Raw genomic sequence first — 15,483 nt, 5'->3', positions numbered from 1 at the left:
ATTGTCCATAATACTATGGCAGATTACAAATGAACACATGTAGACACAAACATCATCGTAGGCCAGTTTTTCAGAGTAAAAAATAAACAGCGCCTCTTTCCATTGTTGTGGCTGCGACTGACTGAGATGTGGAACTCCTTGGGGGGAGATGGCAAGACATTCTTAGTGAAGGGTGCCAAACTCTGGCACTTTCTTCCTCTTACAGTTAAGCAGAGCCTTTGCTGATGACTTTCTGAGCACAGTGAAATTTCCATTAATTTAATTTGGCAGAAGGGAGTGGTTTGAGGGGTGGTTTTGGGGGTGGCAAAGAGCAAAATTAATAAAATGTGTTGCCAATTGCAGGCAATATTTATTTATCTATTTTTAATTGTGTATTGAGTAAACAGTGAGGTGATCTTGGGATGCAGAAAATGTAATGAATAAGTTGCAGAACCTCCTGAAGAATCCACTTAAGGCAGAGTCTTGCACTGAAAGTGAGCAAAGCTAGTTGCAATGCAATTTATTCATCTGAAGGTACTGCATAGATCTAAGGTGAAAAATATATGGTTATTTGGATCCTTCCCTATTGATCATCAGAGTCTTGTGTGTGGATCTGCTATACCATATTAGGAAGTAATTACAGTTGGTAGGGGAAGGGGCATCTCATCGGCAAGGAGCCCAGCCATACACAAAACAGTCTGACCTGACACAACTTCAGAAGCAACCTCACAGCTGCCAAGAGACAATGCCAAAGAGCCTATCATGGACCTCAAATGCCACTGTGAGAACGATATCCCGGAACTTGGCATCCAAGACACACCCTGTTTGAGGCCACAGCTGTCAATTCTCTTCTTGGGGAAAGACAAGAAAAAGAGAGCAGGGTGGGAAGACAGGCTGCAGTATTCGATGCGGGCACAACTTATACTTGATTTTTAAAGGGCACTGATGGTTTATCAAATAAACTCACTGCTTATTTTAAATCTGCAGACAGGTGTCCTACTATTGGAAGAAGTGAGTTTTTTTGCATATGGAGGCTCAAATTCAGGCTTGAGTGGATGCAACATCTTGGAGTCAGAATGTGAAGGTTTTCAGAAGAGAACAAACAAGCAGTAACGCTACTCTGTTTGTTGCTACTGCGAGACAGGATCTATGTGATGCAGTAATCATGAGTGTGTTTTTAGTAGGCAGCAGACAGAAACATGACTATTCCCAGAGGTGGCACAAATGAAGGGCACAGGGATCAGCCGCTTTCCCTTTTTTGCCTCCCCTCACAGCCATTAGGTCTAGGTGAGGCACCTTGTCAAGCATATTGTGCAACTGACAAAAGGAAACGTAAGAGACACAAAGGCCTAGAGAGCAAGCCCACTGCACACTCACCCTGCAGCAGCAGTTCCTGCTCTATAGGGCCTGGCCCAGATCCCCACTCTGGGCATTGCAGCATGCCACACAGGGTCATGCAGCATTGGGACCCCAGGCACTAGGATGCAATGCCACTCACTCAGATTTGACCCAGCTGCCCCTCTGTCCTGGGCTCAAACCTGAATGGTGCTGTGAACCCACGTACCAGGTCTCAGTGCCCAGAGTGGGGAGCCAGGCCATGCTCCGTGGTACAGGAGCTGATGCTGCCAGGTGAGTGTGGGGGGGTTCACTCTTCAGACCACTACTCACCCAATTGCAACACCTGGCTCAGTCACTGAGTATTACCAGAGTGCTTTTCATGCAACTAAATATCCTAGGGGCCAAATCCTGCTTGGTTTCCCACACGTAGGTCCATTGACTTCGTTGCAGACTACTCCAGGGAGCAAGGTACAGAGAATTCAGCATTAAAGGGCTCTGGGAAATCACTTCATTGTAATCCAGTAGTGGAGTGATTCTCTTATTGGTGTACAGGACTAACAATCAATCAGCAGCGTATCTACAAACTGTCTACTCAGTTATATGGCAATGTATACTAGCTGCATAGGCTATGCTTGGATGCACAGTTTTATCGGTCACATTCAGACAGATCTTGGTCCACGTGATGGTCCCTTTGTGCCTCTCTGGGCAAATTAGGCTTCTCCTGGTCAGGGGATGGTGGGGGGCCAGGGTTGGTGCGGGTGATGCTCCACTAACTTAGAGCTGGATCTGCACCACTCTGTCCCCTTCCCACAATGTAGGAGATATGTCAGGAGCAAGCCAAGGAGAGAGCAGGCATAGCTGGAGTGCTGCTGTATTCTGGCAATCCCCAGCTGGCAAAGCAGCTCTTTAGGGGCTCTATCCAGCCAGTGAGAGTTAGAGCAGCCTCTAACTTACACAAGGGTCTAACCCAGTATCTGGCAGCCCTGGGAGGAAAAAAGTGGCATCAGGCACTGCTCAGCCATTATATACAGAAATGAAAGGGAAAAAATAAAGTCTACAACATGTAGTTCTCAGCCTGCTGCCTCTGTATGTACGCTGAACATCAAGGAGGCCTGTGTTCTGTTTTCCTCTCTGCCACAGACTTCCTGGGTGATTTTGGGTAGGTCACAATCTCTCCCCACCTCAGTTTCCTTACCTATACAAGGGGGATAATGATACTTCCCCTCCCTCAAAAGGCTGCTTAAGGTTCATTAACATTTGTAAAGTGCACTGAGCTCAGATGGAAGGTGCAATTCAAAAGTGCAAAGAACGTGTTATAATTTATTACTACTAACAGAATACTACATAGAGAAAACAAATATGGGGGAAACAAACCAAAAAAAGATCCAGTTAGGATTATACTATATTTGCATTTGGAAAAAGTACTGATGAATTGTACCATGAGTACAATATGGTATTATCATAACATATCTGCAAGTCACTGAGAACTACTAAATATTATTTACTGTCCCTTAACGGTAAATATCTTGAATATACATGTCTACAGTATGGTAAAATATATTAATTTTTCATTTGAGATATGTAAATATTTTTACTGCATACTGAAATCACTACACTGTATCTAGGAAGCTAAGAGCAAAATGGGTTAACTATGTAAAGGCCCTATACACACCAAGATAAGGCAACATGCAAAGGAGCCCTCTGTGATTTTACTAAATCTAGCAGACCATTTCTCTAGAAAAGTACTAAGGTAGTCGAAAATAATCTGGAAACATTTCTCAGTGATCACTGTCTTGTACACTAGAAAGATAGCTACCTCGTTCTCTTGTGTCATTTCATTAGATACCGCCATTAAAAATTACTGTGTTTTATTTACTGTAATAGCCCCAAAGTACTGTAGCTACAGTTTTCAAGAGTGTTCCAAATACTGTAGTATCACCGTTACAAACAAGAGTGTTTGCGGCTGTTCTGTAGTATATGATAGTATTTACAAGTCATGTTCAATGGGGTACAGTTTCAAAATGGAGTTACGCACCCAAATCCTTCTCCGCCAGGAAAGTGGGAAAGGGTTAGGTGTACCTCTCGGGTAATGCTTTGAAAATTAACCCTCTGTGTCCACTTTTCCAAAATGAAACAAGACTCTAGTAAGGGGAGACGGGCGGGGGAATTCTATTCTGAGAGTTTGCATGTGTTTCCAAATGCTACTGAAACCTCTCCATTTGTGTGTATGGAGTTTGCCTCCCTTATTTGGAGCTTGGCTCCCAGGCAATGCAGAACATGTTGTTAAAAAAAAAAAAAAGATTAAATACCTCAAATACCTGGATCAAATAGTAAAATTCTAATAATATCTCAATATCCATAGACAGACATCTCAGGACTTACCTTAAGCATGTTGGCATAAAAGTCACAAACCGATTCCTGTGTGAATTCTCAGTGTTCACAATCCCTTGATGCTACAAACATGTGGACCTTGGGTGTGGGCTCTCATCATGTTGCTGGAGCACATGCCCTTCCTCATGTTCTAGGATTAAGAATCTGGAGTGACAGCTCTTCCCCTCTAGCTATACCACATATAGGAACTGATCATGCTCAATTCAATGGCAAAACTCCCATGGATTTCAATAAGCGGAGAACTAAGTCTATCTACAGCAAAGGGACAGCTTCTCAGCTAGTGTAAATCAGTGTGGCTCCACTGAAGTAAACGTTTTTTCAATGGGATTGTGAATCTATCAGGATGACAATGGGTCCTTTGAGAACAGGATATTTTAGTCTTATGTTCTGCAAGTTGTTGTTTTTTATTAATTATTATTATTAATAATTTAATAATTTAAAATGTATTTGCCCTAAATCTGACATCCTTATTTCATCTTAGAGTCAAAATTCCTACTGAAGTCAAAACATGCTTTGCCTGAGTAATAATTGAATAAAACCAGATTAAGACTTTAGTATTTGGCCTCCACTGTACATTATTTTATACCAGAGGCCACTCTAGGCTGTCAGGGATTGGGACATACCATGTAGCCATTTCTGCATGTCTCTTTCATTTGTATGGGAGGGTTCAGTGACCACAGCAGCAAGCAATTGAAGTCAAAATGTCTAGTCCCTGCTACCAATAAAATCACTTGTAATTCAACATGCAGATTACTCTTCAGAAATATGAGCTGGTGCAAATATCTTAAATTGACAAATGCTGTTTTGGATCCAGTACAGTCTCACGGTTACCAGTACCTCAGCCATAAAATGAAGGAGAGGGAAAATTCCATTAAACAAGGAAAAATTCAAAACCAGAAAGCAACCTGAAGTATTGTGGGGAGAGCTGTTTGTGTAGCAATGCAGAGTGGTTAGTAAGCTCTGAGCGTGCAGTTACACAGCTGGTGGTGTCCATATTTTTCTTCCTCAGACTGGGATCAGGATTGGATCCCCTGATTTAGGCTTTGGGGATACGTTCAGATGGTTAAAGAAGATAGAGTTCCTAGATTTGGCATATCAGGCTCACATTCTTAATGCAGGGCCACGCATAATGAAGATTATCTCTGAAGGTGGCAGAATTCAACTTTAAACCCATAAACAAATGAGCTGGGCTACTCCAGTGACTGATGGGGGAGTTGCCCTATGGTTCAATCAAGATAACGTGGAGTCCTTTTGTTTTAGAATTCTCTTGGCAAACTGAACTGCTCAGCCAATTCCCATACAGGTGGTGAGGACTGGAAATAATATGTCTGAAATCATATTGCATCCCAAAAGTGTGGAATTCAGAGCCGGCAAATTACGGCTCAGAGTTAGGGACTATTTCTTCCAAAATGTCAAAATGAGAAAAAATATCTTTTATAACTTTTTCATGCCCGGTTGACTTATGAGTCTACTAAGAAGCAGAATTTCCACAAATCTAGAAAAAGTCAATGCCAGAAAACCATGCCTCCTCCTTCCTATAGGCCCAGAGCTATCCTTTTCAAAGGTCTATCTGGCAAAGCAGTGGTTATGAGAGGTTCTTTGAGCTGTCTCTCTGGTCATTTTGGCAAGACTGCAGGATTCTAACTTGTATTTTAGATCCTGCTCTATGCTGAGTTATTACACAGACATTCAGGCTTACTTCCAGCTTTTTGTAAGGCCCCCTGGTGCTTCTAATAATGTTATTCTGCAAGGAATGTAGGACTACAATGAGATTTCCATAGGTAATTAGAATTTCTTCATAAAAATCACAGGCTGGATATGGACCCCTGTTAAGTAACTGCGCCAACTATCTCTTAAAATCATGGATAGTTTGCAGTTGTGTATCAGCATTAGTGGAAATTTTAATGAGTCCTACTCATATGTTGAGGCTAGCAGGAGATACAGGAGCACAGGTAGATGCCACTGAATCGTCCCAAGCCTCCGGAGAATATGGGTGATTAATAGGGTTCCTCAATAAGATGTCAGCCACCCATAAGGATCTCCCTGGTGCATATTCAGAAAGAGGCTTTAAATTCATAAAATGCATAAGCAGTCAGATATCTAATGAGCATCATATCAAAATCTTTATTGTTTATTAATAGAACAAGTAAGTTCTGGTCTGTCACGATCTTGAAGCTATCAAAACCTTGCAAACATTTTGTGAATCTCTCTCATGCTCATAGACTTGTCAATCATTCTCTCTAGTTGTGCGTACTTGATCTCGGCATCAGAAAGCTGTCTGGAACAACATGCTACAGGATTTTAAACATCTCACTGAAACTGGAGTAGTACGCCAACAACTCTAACTACTGGCATCTGTTGAAACGGCTGTAGAATTGGAAACATCATCAAATGCCTGTTCCAGTGATGTGGTCAATAGATTATTTAGATCCACCAAATTTTCATGTGCTTTCTTCCAAATCCACACAAAGTCTGCTTGAAATAGTTCATAAGGAGACTGGGCTTTTGTGGAATGTGCTCCAAAAATTTACCAGAGGAAGAATAAATTTCAGCATTTCAGATATATTTTTAGATCATGGTATTTCAACTATAGCTGTAACTTCCTCTGGACCTGGCCCTCAGCCCTCTTTATCAATCACATGCCCTTTGAACTATGGTGGGATTTCTTGTAGCATACATTTTTTCTACATTTATTTTTGTCAAACAGCTTCTACCACCTTCAGGACTCAAGATATTGTATAGTCCTTTTTTCTATGACACTGACAGACCCCATAGGAGCACATCACTCTGTTAGTGCTTTAAGTACACTATTTCTTCCTCTCCTATCCAGTCCCTCCTGTACTGTGGAAAGAAGGCAGATTGGAACCCTCCAGACTGCATTCAACACACAAGGAAGGGCCCTTTTGTTAGTGCAATCCACACTAGTTGTCCTTTAAGCAGGTAGTTTTCACCAAACATGGTTCCAGCTTCTCCTTTGTTTTTATGAGGCCCACCTTAATGATTGTAGTAACTTGCAGTGGCCACATTAATAACCAAAGTTTCAAACACATACTTCCTTGCCTTTGTAGATAGTATGGACTTTGAATTAACCCAAACTTCTTATCTTGCATGGGGGCAATTGAGCACTACACAGAGCTGCTCCAATTTATGACTGGAAAACACCGCCTAAAAAGTCTCTTTACAAACCTGTGTCACACCTCAACACCTGAATCGATTTTAAATTTAGCATTCAAATCCTGTTCAAGAATGGTGTGTTTGGACGCTGATGCCAGGAAACAAGCATCATTCATCTTTGCTTTGGCTATCATCCTCATCCCTCTGCTTTGACTGACATGATCCCAATATCCTTCTCTCTTACCTTTCTTGCACATGCCTCTGCTGGTTGGGTACACCTCATTTGGATGTGTTCTTCATTATAACTCCTACTTTTCAGGGACTCAGTGCTCCTAAGCAATATTTTTTATTGTACTTCTCTCTTCCCTATGGGAATTTTTTCTTTGCTACTTCTTGTACCATGCTTCTATGACACTCCTGTTACTAACTTGCACTTTTCCTAGATCAGGCTATCAACTGCATGGCCTATTTCAGAGTGAACACAGACATAATTAATTTTTCTGAAATTCCAGTGTTTAAAATTCCAACTAGACAATCCTTGATGTATTCTTATGCTTGTTCATATTATGCCTTTATTAAGGCTTCCGTGAAGTCTCTGGGCCTCTGCACACTCATAAAAGAACATCCGTTTGAGTATTACATTCTTTTAAGCATCAAAATGCTGATCAAACTCTCTAAGAATGATTTCATGGTAATGGTTATTCTTCTCCTTTCTCAATGAAGGCAAATAATTTTTAAATATCTACAGGCTCCAGCTTAATTCCTTGTTGCATGAACTTATGACTTGATCTGTATTTCATTGTTGTGTTAAGATTTGTTGGGTTCAAAATTCCACCTCATCAAACTGAAAGGCTTGTGGAGGGTTGAACTTTTGGATCATCTTTTATTAACCCTGGTTCAAATTCAGTCAACTTCTGACACTTGTGTCATGTAACAGTGGTAAAGAATCACAGAACAAGTCACTTTCTTCTGTCACATGTCAGTTCAGCTATCAAAGAGTTAAGAACAAGCAAATGCTGTGGTTCTGTGCACTTATTTTAAAAAACGTATATGATGCAAATGTAGATGCAAAATAGGTGCAACAGGACTTTTGAGCAACCTGCCCCCATTAAATCCTTCCCAGGTTTTACAATGAGGCTAAGACTTGCCTGGACAGAACTTTGGAAGTGTATTCAGTACTGTGTGGATATGTATGCAGTGCAGATACAACCAATGAAGCCAATAATAGAAAGGTACTTAAGTGAGTCTCAGTGCTTAGATTTACAGAGCCCACAGCAATCTGGGCATAACACAGCCCCCATAGGCTCCTGGCAGTGGCAGGTACAAAATGTCACACAGCCAGGCCATCTTGTGCTAGGGAGTAGGAGGAATATATTATTTTGTGTTAAGTAATCATCAAAGAGAAAGATGAGAAAGTTGTCTCACAACCAATAAAAGTAAGCTTTGGAAGAATATCCTTAGATGCTGCTGCCTCCAGTTATAATCTGAGACCAGGAGCATAGTGCAAGATTACTTTAACAAAAGACAGAGACTTCTACCAAAAGACAGACCAATTACTGAATTCTTCAGCAAATGCAGAAGCTAGCATAACTTATATGCATTCTGAACTTAAAAGGACAGGTGCATTATTACAGTACACTCATATTTTCCTCCCCTGTGGCTCAAACTCCCACTAATCTTAAATGCAAAGGACTATGCTGCGGAAGACTTAAAAAATACAATTGCTAAGAGCTATTTTTGGAGGTTTGAATATTTGGCCCAGTGCTAGCAGCTTGAAAATTCAAGACACATGACTCAGAGGTCAACCTGATTAGTCCATGGCATCAGCTGTGTTAAGAAATGTAGACTTTAGCATCATTAGTTAATCGGCTTCACATGAAAATAAATACTTATGGGTACTGGATTTACTTTCTCATCAACAAAGATGTAATTGTTTCAAAGTCTGGAAAAACTTGCTACAAAGCTAACCCCCCAGGTTGTTTTGTTCCTTGTTTTAAAAAAAAATTAAACTATGAGAAATATATGAGAGGGGAGCAAGAACATGAAATGACAATTAGTTTTTACTTTCACTTTTCAGAGTTTTGGAGAAAGAAGCAACTGTTTGAGAACTATAATGCTATCCCACAAGTGTTCTACTTATTGAATGAAAATATTAACAACTTAATTACAAAATATTTGTTTCATGCACTTAACTGCCTAATGGCATTCAAAATGGACTTGTGCTAAATGAATGTATCGCCATACTGGATCAAGCCAAAGTGCATCTAATCCAGTATCCTGTCTCCAACAGCGGACAATACCAGGAGCTTCAGAGGAAGCTGCAAGAACACTGCATTAGGCAGCTGTGGGATAATCTGCTACCCATGTCCCCTTGTTTTGTGTTACAAGACAGGGAAAATAAAAGTTCCCGATCAATTTTTCTCTAGACTATGTGTTATTTATATAGTTTTATCATGACCCTTTAATATTAGTCTCCCTACTACATTAACATTCCTAATCTTTTCCATCTATATTCACGTGAGAGATTTTCTAGGGCCTTGATCATTCTTGCTACCGTTCTCTGAGCCCCTTCCAACATGATGTGACCCTGTGTTTTGTAGGGAAGTTGGTGCTCGACTTCAATCACCATCCAAGGTTCAAATTCTAGTCATCTGTACAATAGTCTCTATTCATAAACTTCCAACACTGAACAACTTCAGGGCTTGTAATACTGCCAGATCTAGAATTATACCAAAGATGAATATGTACCTGAAAATGGAATTCACATTGGCTGCAGTAGTTGGAGTAATTCCTGATTCTTTTCTAGAAACAAAGATGGGAAGTCACTTCATAGACAAACTCACTCAGAAAAACTCCATCCCTTTTCTGAATACTATTTGGGTCTTAGGACAAACATCCTTTAGCTCAAGTCTCTTTACTGTGATGATAGCTGTAAAGATTCCTGTCCTGAGCATTGATCTATGCTGTACAGTACAGGCAGTGTAAACAGAATTTTCATCACTGGCATTCATTGCTTAGAAATGCAATTCAAGATGGACTTTTGCCATTGTTGGGAAAGAGACCCTGTGGGCTTCAGTACTCATTATAGTGTGGAAAATCATTAGAATACTTTGCATCCTGGTCCAATTGAAGACAATGGGAAAGCTTTGTCACTGATTTCAGAGGGAGCAGAATTTGACCCTTAGTCACTTTCACACACACATACTGCTTTTTTACAGAGAAAATCAAAAGGGTTAGCTCAGAGTTTCTGTAATGAAACCGTACCTTGTAAGAGAATCTATTGAATTTTTCAGACCAGTCTAAACCTTCAGTTGGAGATGTCCCACAGAGCTCTTGTTATAAAACCCTAGCAAGCAGCAATGAGCAATAATGCTAAAATTCAATCAAGGCAGCTGGCACTATAATTTAACTGCTCACTCACCACTAATATATGAAGTGGGCAGCACAGGTCAAAGCGTATACAATACAAGTGTAATAAGGTGACATATGGGTAAAGATGAGTTTAAGTCTACAACCAGTTAGATTGTAAAAAATATATAGTTCAAGGTCACTATGGTTCTCCCATCTGCCCAAATAAGAAATTCAATTTGTTTTCCTCTTCCAACAATGAATATATAGAATTTTCTATTATTAATGGCTCTCTGTTAAAGGAAAGTAGTAGTAGACAGCAGCCCATTATGTTCAAGTATTATTATATGTGGGACTATATCCCTGTCAAAATCTTTACTACACAATTTTACACTTGCACACAGCATATGTTAATTATTTGCATGGATGCCTACTGTATAATAAAATATCCACGAGCAGCAAACCTGCATTAACAAAGAGTTAAAATTGAAAGCATTTTTCAGTGGAGCTTAGCTGACATCCCCCAAAATTGCACTCTTTACATAAAAAAAATAATCTAAAACTTCAAAGGAAAAAATGAAAATACTGTAAAGTTCAAGGTATTAAAAAGTCTAGGAACGATCAGTTAAGGGATCTAGTCAGTTCTTCATCCTCCATCTTTTTATTTCACCCAAGTTGAACTTTCCCCTTTGTTTTGTTCTGTAGTGGAACAATGTTTTAAAATGTATAAATCTGATTTTATATTTTATGTAGAGTATAGATGTTGACAGGAAATGCAGTCCTAGGTTACATTAAGTTCAGTTTTCCTGTACTGTGATGAAAGTGGTTGAGGAGGAGAATATTTGTGTGAATAGAAATAGAATGACAGATCTGATTTGATGTTATGAATTGTGTTGATTCTACGCTGTTGCAGGTACATCTACATGTATGTAGAACTTGAAAGTTTGTATTTTCAATTCTGTTAACCAATATATACAGTATTTTGTCATCAGTAAATTGTTGTATGTGTTAGTTTTATGGCATATCTGAAATGGACACCCTGAAGAGGAAATGAGATTTTATAATCCATTAATTTGTTGTTTTGATTTTTGCATATATTTTTGTAAATTTTCGGTTGCAGAGTTCAAGATGAGTGGAGTGACAGTGTGTGATGGAGGATTATATGGCAGTAGGGGGAATGGCTGGGATTCTTAACTGTTCATTTCAAGACTTTTTAGCATTAACAGGGTTGTTTGTTTTTGAAATTGTAGATTTTTTTTAAAGAAAGGAATTAAGGTGTTATCTGAACCAATAGAATCACACCTGTATCCTTAAATCGGGGCTGGGGGGAGGAGTGTTTGAATTTTCCTAGAATTTACTGAGGACCAAAAGGAGATAAACAATGCTCCATCAAATCTTATCCAGCCCACCAAAGCCAGGCTACCCTACTTTTAAAGATGAGTACCATTTTCAAAAGCACTTATGACTTTCAATGGGACAGATTCTCCTATGTGCCCAAGTCACTTTTGAAAAAATAAAATGTAGGTTTCTAAGTTAGTTATGTGCTTTAAAAAAAATTACCCCATATCTAGAACATTTAATGTTTAGATAGACCTTTCTCAGTCATCTCTACTCCTTCCATGGTGCCCTGCACTCCTTCCAGGCCTTATACATCCCTGCCCATGCCCCTCAAGTCTCCTGCAAGCCCATTCCATTCCCTACTGTCTCCTACTTCCACCTCCATGTCCCCCGTCCCTTTTTCACACTCTCATCTCTATTCCCCCCAGGACTTTGTACTGCCTTCCATTCTCCAACTTCCATGCATTTCTCTATCTCCTCATCCAGCCTCCCCCTATCCTCTGCACTCCAGCTGTGCCCTTTGTCCCATGATGCCATTTCAAGACCACCCACATGTCTAGCTTAGGAATGTACAGAGCTCCAATCATTGCAGTATATAGGAAATACCCCAGTACACACTTAATCCCTCCTTCAACATCTTGCCAGTCTGTTGTCCTACTAGATCTCCTGCCACATTCACCCTAGACCCCTAGGAAAAGTCCATGTCCCATGTGGTCCCCTGACATCTCATCATAACCCCTTCCCTATAAGTCTCAGTCTCCTACCTCCTTACATTCTTTTTGGGTCTCCTATCCCCATCCAAGTCTTCCACCTCTGGATCAACACACTTCTCTTCACTGTGTAATCTCAAGAAATAAGCTAAATCTAAAAGAAAATATCAAAGATCAGGCATGCATTTATATATATACAAGCAGCATTTTATTTTCACCTCTTAAAACGTTTTTTAAATGAATATACTATTTGAATAACTTTTTGGAAAAGGTAATGAATTTAAATGCCTTTTTATGATCTCTGTTCATTATCCTCTTAAACATAGCCCAGTTTCTACTTTTGCTAGCCATATACGTTTTCACTATATATATATATATATATGAGGAGTTTCCTTTTTACTGAAAAAAGGACTCAAATTATATTTTTAATTTAAAAGAGGAAAAAGAAATCATATAGTAGTTAGCTATGATAGTTTAAAGAATACAAAGTTTCTCTGAGAATAATGGCCAAGGTTTTTAAAATTGGATCCCTACAGTTAGGCTCCTAAATCCATATTTAGGCACTTAATTAAGTGGCCTGTCTAGCAAAAGTGCCAAGGCACCGTGAAAGCCATCAGAAGCTGCTGGGTGCACAATACTTTTGCAAGTCAGGCCTCTTACTTGGGAACCTAACCATAATCACCTGTGTCTTTGAAAATCTCTTTTCAACTAATGTAATAAAAAAAAACAGGTCTAGCCACCATTGGGACAGAGAGAGAACAAACAGAGCTAAAAAAAAATAGAAAATACATGAAGAGAAACATATAGGCATATAAGGGCCAGGAGAAGACAATATGGCCAGTGAAGAGCTGCCCTTGTAGCCCCCTTTGTAGCCCTAGGAAACACAAGTCAACATGTATCTTGCCATCATTTTTATCATTGCATCTATCTGTTCATTAGCCAAATCCCTTCTTCCCCAAAAACTCCCATTAGAACTGGTTTACATTATGGGACTTCAATTGTTTATGTTAATGATTCATTCAATATTTTTCAATTGCCTTTCTCTGTAAATAAAGGACCAACATGTTTTGTGATTTTTATGTGAATTTCTGTTTAGTTCTGGAGTTAAGATAATTCATGGGGGCATTTTGAAGTGGCTGGAAGAAGTGTCAATAGATCTCATGGTCTTTCTAGCATTGTACCCAGATGATATTCCAATCTCAAGAATGCCAATCTCCCAGCCTCGCCCTTTGAAGAGATTGATGGTGTTCCTAGTATAAAGAATACAAAAATCAAACTGGGATTCACTGTTTATTAAGCCATAGTGAGCCAAGTATCAGGCTCAGGACAGAGAGCTCGGTAGGCAATGGAAGAAATCTGCAAAACCAGATTATGGTGCACCAGAATTGTCATGTCATACTGCACCCCATCTGAATCATCATGATCATTTACTGTTATATAGCAGAGCAGTTTTTGCCACTCTTATTCATGTTGGTTAGTACCATTATCTGCAAATAGTCCCACTGAAATCAATGGAACATCTCCCAGATCAGGATATTATTCATCTTGAGTAAGGGCAGCTGAATCTGTCTCACAATGATTCCGATGCATCCGATGCATCCGATGAAGTGAGCTGTAGCTCACGAAAGCTTATGCTCTAATAAATTTGTTAGTCTCTAAGATGCCACAAGTACTCCTTTTCTTTTTGCGAATACAGACTAACATGGCTGCTACTCTGAAACCAATGATTCTCTCATGATTCTGAGCTGCTGGCAGTAAGAGACTGAGACCATGAAAAAAAGTTACCTGGAGCTGATTTAGAGAATTGTGTTACCTATATTATATCTCTCCTAGCAATGGATTCACAGCATTGATGCTCACGTTTATGATTTTATGGTAACTATGAGTGAAGGTGTGCAAATGAGTGTGTTGTGCTGGTAGAGTTGTGTGGAATTGTGTATGAATAGTTTTGTGTTGGGAGATTTGTGTTTTATGTGTGGGTTGCGTTGAACTTGGAAATGTGTATGGCTGTGTGTGTGCTGGTTGTGTTGTTGCATGGGTGATTGTGTTGATTAGTGTTTGGATTGCATTGCGCTGGGAAAGTTGTGAAGGTTCCCAATGAAATTCACTGTTAAGTGCAAAGTAATGCACACTGGAAAAAATATTCCCAACTATACATATGTAACAATGGGTCCTAAATGTGCTGTTACCACTCAAGAAAGAACTTGGAGTCATTGTGGATAGTTCTTGGAAAACTTCAGCTCAATGCACAGCAGTGGTCAAAAAGGCTAAAAGGATGTTTGGGACTACTAGGAAATGGATAGAAAATAAGACAGAAAATATCATAATGCCAGTATATAAATCCAAAGTATGCCCACACCTTGATCCTATGCCCAGTTCTGGTTGCCCCATCTCAAAAAAGATACAGTGAAACTGGAAAAGTTTCAGAGACTGGCAACAAAGATGATCAAGGGTATGGAATGGGTTCCATAATGGGAGACTAACATATTAGGGCTGTTCAGTTTAGAAAAAGAGACAAGGAGGATATGACAGAGCAGTGGCTCTGAATCTTCCCAGACGACTGTACCCCTTCCAGGAGTCTGATTTGTCTTGCGTACCCCAAGTTTCATCTTACTTAAAAACGACTTGCTTACAAAATCAGATATAAAAATACAAAAGTGTCACAGCCCACTATTACTGAAAAATAACTCACTCTCCCATTTTTACCATCTCATTATAAAATAAATCATTTTGAATATAAATATTGTACTTACTTTTCAGTGTATAGTGCATAGATAAGCATAAACAAGTGATTGTCTATATGAAATTTTAGTTTGTACTAATTTTACTAGTGCTTTTTATGTAGCCTGTTGTAAAACTAGGCAAATATCTAGATGAGTTGAAGTACTTCCTGGAAGACCTCTGTGTACCACCAGGGATATGTGTACCCCTGGTTGAGAACCACTGTGATAGAGGGCTACAAAATCATGAATGGTGTGGAAAAAGCGAAGAGAGAAATGTTATTTATCCCTTCCCACAGTATGAAAACCAAGGGTCACCTGATGAAATTAATAGGCAGCAGGTTTAATGTGAACAAGAGGAAATACTTTTTCACACAATACATAATTACCGTGTGGAACTCTGCCATGGGATTTTGTTTTGGCCAAAAGAATGACTATGTTCACAGAAGAACTGGATAAGTTCATGGAGGATAGGTCTATCAAAGGCTATTAGCCAAGATGGTCAGGGACCCAACCTCTTGCTAAGGATGACCCTAAACGTCTAA

This window comes from Dermochelys coriacea, chromosome 4, assembly GCF_009764565.3.
Source record: "Dermochelys coriacea isolate rDerCor1 chromosome 4, rDerCor1.pri.v4, whole genome shotgun sequence".
Classification (NCBI taxonomy): Eukaryota; Metazoa; Chordata; order Testudines; family Dermochelyidae; genus Dermochelys; species Dermochelys coriacea.
This window is presented reverse-complemented; position numbering follows the sequence as displayed.